Here is a 5,148-nt window from a genome sequence, read left to right as displayed (position 1 = left end):
AAAATCACTATAACTAATATGGAAGAGAAAGCTCTCTCTTCTCCTCTGAGAATTCAGCCATGTTTGTTTCCTAGGACTCCCACCAAACAGATGGCTATGGCTTCACTGGGATTTGAATTTCCGAACTCTGGATAATAGAGTGTATCACTTTTCTGTTGTGCCACTGGGAAGCCTTTTTATTTATTTAACGCCTAATTCTGACAAGACGTTTCCTTTTCTGTTCCTTTTCCCAACTTTTCATGAAGAAGTTGCCGAAGGGAAAAAAAAAAGAATGAAGGCAACATACAGAGCCTGAAAGTGAGCCTTCGGATTATGCAGTAGCTCAGGATGGCCTGTCAGTTGCATCATGTACAGCAATGAAAATCCTGTCAGTCTGCATAAATGTACATGTGCTCCAGCTTCATGATGTGACGACAGAGCCAGACCATGATACACTCGCACTCCAGTGGCTCCTCCAGTCTTGCCTGATTTAACTTGATGCTCTACTTCTTCTTGGTGTTTCTGCACGTATGACTCACTTCCTGCTCGTCTGGACGGTCCCACATACTGTACACTTAAAATGAGAACCTACCAAAAATAGTTATGCTACAGTGTTCATGTTTGGATACAATCGATATCTGTATGTAATCATACAAACTGTTCTGTCCTCATCCCAGGAATATTATTTACAATCTGCTCATCCTGAGTATCCATTTGTCCATCCTATTCTACACAGTGATTTGTAACGCCACAATCCTCTGTCACCTAGAGTACAAAAGTTTCCCTTTTGTCTGGTTCCTCTCAGTGTTTCTTCCACATTTTGTCTGAGGGAGGTTTTTGCTTGTCATGACTGCCACTGACTTGCTCAGTAGGGATTTGAATCTAGATCCAGATTTCTTTAAGGCTGTGGCAATGTCTGAGAGAAATAAAACCAATCTTCTGCAAAATACTGATTTGGAAATTATAGGCGTCCCACCAACAATAATTGGTAACGTGTCCCCTGGTGAGAATGACATCACCGAGGCTCGTCCTATAATGTCGATCAAGGTGACACTTGTGCTCGCCTCCGTGCAGAACATTTTAATCTCTTTTATATTCTTTTCTATGGCTAATGGGGATGTGATCTTCCCTTCAATTTCATCACTGCACTCTCCTCTTGTTTAAAAGGTGCTGTTTAGTTAGAAACAAGAGCAGAAAAGCAAACATAATTTCCAGGAACCGATGTGAGTCCATCTGGGTCGTCATCTTGTATTGAAGAAATCACTTGCCAGATTACATTGAAAAATATTCTGCACAGATTTTGTTTCACTGAACAATATATTAATTTATTTTGGCCCTGGACATGGTTTTTAATTTCATCGTTCTTGCAATAAAAAATAAATAAATAAATTTTCTTCCTCTGTTATATTTTCGACAGATTAAATCACTTCACAATGGGTAGAACCACTGTGTGCCTGTCAAGAAAGTTACATTCTGAGTAAATGTTTTAGGCATGGAAACACACACCTTATCAGTTCAGTGTCAGTGCAAACAGTTACATTATACAGTTAGGTATTCTTTAAAATAAACGGTGCCATGAGATGGCCCCTGGACTTAAATAGAAGCTTTTGTTTGTTTGATTTTTTTGTTGATTCTGAAGTATTTCTTTCTCACAAATAAATGTGGCCATGCATGAACACAAAATTTTGAATATACTGTACTGTACAGTACCAGTCAGAAGTTTGGACACAGGTTTGGATTTATTTTCTACATTCTAGAACAATACTGGTGATTTCAAGCTATTAAACAAAACATATGGCATCAGGTAACTAAGTAACAACAAGTCAGTTGTTATTTTAAAACACGAAGGTCAGCTGTTCTGAAATAAAAGAACTTAACAGTATTGTCAAGAGCATTTGCAAAACTCATTAATTCCCATGATGAACCAAAACTAAAATTACCAGCCTCAGAAATCACCAATTAACAGCATCCCAGATTAGAGGCTTTATGAAGGCTTTACAGAGCAGAAACATCTTAACATTAACTGCCCAAAGAAGATTATTGCATATTTTCAAAGCCTCTAGAATTGTTTTACTGTACAAAAAATTAAGAAAATTAAGAAAAATTACAAATAAAAATAATTTATACTAAGTTTAAGGGATTTCACTTCTATACAGTCTTATTTTATCCTCAAAAATACAAATGTGCAAAGCCAAAAAGTGTTATGATTTCTCCTGTACGACGTGTCACTGTCTTAATTCCGTCCAAAGAAATAAAAACAATCAGATAGTCTGTGAACGCTGAATAAATAATACATTTATCAACTTTTCTTCTTCTTTGTCTTTCGGCTATTCCCTTTCAGGGGTCACCACAGCCAATCATCTGCCTCCATCTAACCCTATCCTCTGCATCCTCTTCTCTCACACCAACTAACTTCATGTCCTCTCTCACTGCATCCATAAATCTCCTCTTTGGTCTTCCTCTAGACCTCCTGCCTGGCAGTTCCAACCTCAACATCCTTCTACCGATATATTCACAATTTCTCCTCTGAACATGTTTAAACCACCTCAATCTGGCCTCTCTGACTTTATCTCTAAAACATCTAACATGGGTTGTCCCTCTGATGAACTCATTCTTGATCCTATCTATCCCTGTCACTCCCAAAGAGAACCTCAACATCTTCAGCTCTGCTACCTACAACTCTGCCTCCTGTCTTTTCTTTAGTGCCACTGTCTCGAAGCCGTAGAGCATCGCTGGTCTCACCACTGTCTTATACACCTTTCCTTTCACTCTCGCTGATACTCTTTTGTCACAAAACACACCTGACACTTTTCTCCACCCATTCAAACCTTCCTGTACCCGCCTCTTCACCTCCTTTCCACCCTCTCAGTTGCCATGGACCGTTGACCCCAAGTACTTAAAATCCTGCACCTTCTTTACCTCTGCTCCCTGTAGCCTTACCGTTCCACTTAGGTTCCTCTCATTCACACAAATGTATTCTGTCTTGCTACAGCTAACCTTCATTCCTCTGCTTTCCAGAGCGTGCCTCCACCTCTCTAGATTTTCCTCCACCTGTTCCCTGCTTTTGCTACAAAGCACAATGTCATCTGCAAACATCATAGTCCATGGAGACTCCTGTCTTACCTCATCTGTCATCCTGTACATCACCATAGCAAACTAGAAGATGCTCAGATCTGATCCTTGATGCAGAACCACCTCCACCTTGAACTTTTCTGTCACATCTACAGCACATCTCGCCTTACAGCTCTCATACATGTCCTGCACCACTCTAACCTACTTATCTGCCACTCCAGACCTTCTCATACAATACCACAGCTCCTCTCTTGGCACCCTGTCATACGCTGTCACTAAATCTACAAAGACACAATGCAACTCTTTATTACCTTCTCAATACTTCTCCACCAGCATCCTCAAAGCAAATACTGCATCTGATGTACTCTTTCTAGGCATAAAACCACATTGCTGCTCACAAATGCTCACCTCTGCCCTTAACCTAGCTTAACTCCACTACTCTTTCCTAAAGCTTCATTGTATGGCTTATCAACTTGTAGTTGCCACAGCTCTGCACATCCCACTTGTTCTTGAAGATTGGCACTAATACACTTCTCCTCCATTCCCCTGGGATTCTCTCACTCTCCAAAATCTAGTTAAACAGACTTGTCAGAAACTCTACTGCAACCTCTCCTACTGTAAGTACTTCCACACCTCCACAGGTATGTCATCAGGACCAAGAGCCTTTCCACTCTTCATCCTCTTCAACACCCCTTCCCACCTCACTCTTACTTATATTTGCTATTTCCTGCTGCACAACAGTCACCTCTTTTACTCTTCGTTCTCTTTCATTTTTTCATCAACTTTTTAAAGTACTTCTTCCATCTTCCAATCACCCTCCTGTCATCTGTCAGTACATTTCCATCTCTATCTTTAATCACTCTAACCTGCTGCACATCCTTCTTATCTCTATCTCTTTACCTCACCAACCTGTACAGATCCACCTCTTACTCCCTACTGTCCAACCTAGCATAGAAGTCCTCATATGCTCTTTGTTTGGCCTTTGCCACCTCTACCTTACACTGCTCCACATCTCCCTATACTCCTGTCTACCATCTTCAGTCTTCTCAGTGTCCCACTTCTTCTTAGCTAGCCTCTTTCCCTGTATACACTACTTGACTTCCTCGTTCCACCACCAAGTCTCCTTGTCCACTTTTCCCCTCTCCTGATAATACACCAAGTACCCTCCTACCCGTCTCCCTGATCACCTTAGCTGTAGTTGTCCAGTCAACTGGAAGCACCTCCTGACAACCCAGAGCCTGTCTTAACTCCGCCTTAAAAACTGCACAACATTCTTCCTTTTTCAACTTCCACCACTTTGTCCTCTGCTCTGCCTTTGTCCTCTTCACCTTCCTCACCACCAGGGTCATTTTACACACCACCATCCTGTGTTGTTTGGCTACACTGTCCCCTACCAATACTTTGCAGTCACTGATCTCCTTTAGATTACAATGTCAACACAAGATGTAGTCCACCTGAGTGCTTCTTCCTCCACTCTTATATGTCACCCTATGTTCCTGCCTCTTTTGAAAGAAAGTATTTATTACTGCCAATTTCATCCTCTTTGCAAAGTCCACCACCATCTGTCCTTCTACATTCCTGTCCTGAAGACCAAATCACATTCTCATCACCTCTGTTCCCTTCCCCAACATGTCCATTGAAGTCTGCACCAATCACCACTCTGGTATCACTTTTTAGGCCTAGTTTTACTGTTCACTTTTAAAATTTATAGCAGCATATAAAGTTGCCATTCGTTGTTAGTAGCTTCAGAAAGTGGGAAAATGTTTTAAGTAATTTAGTTAGAAATCGCAATTCTCAATTCTAGAGTGTCAATAAATGCATCACCATGCTGACACCAGAATCGTCATTGTGTCAGAATCGTGCATCTTACTTTGGTAATATGTTCCAGTCCCTCATTAATCCTACAGGTAGTATGCTCTATTCACACATTAGCAAACAGGACAGCATTGTGTGTAGTACAAGCAAATTCCTTGCTATTTTTGTGTAGAATTGTAAGAAAATAATTCACAATTCATAATTCAATTCAAGGTTTAAAAAAAGGCAGAGATAACGGTTGACGTGTATATATATATATATATATTTTTTTTTTTTTTTTTT

The sequence above is a fragment of the Clarias gariepinus genome, chromosome 3, assembly GCF_024256425.1.
Source record: "Clarias gariepinus isolate MV-2021 ecotype Netherlands chromosome 3, CGAR_prim_01v2, whole genome shotgun sequence".
NCBI classification, from domain to species: Eukaryota; Metazoa; Chordata; class Actinopteri; order Siluriformes; family Clariidae; genus Clarias; species Clarias gariepinus.
The sequence above is the reverse complement of the archived record's forward strand: the minus strand, read 5'-3'. Positions refer to the sequence as shown.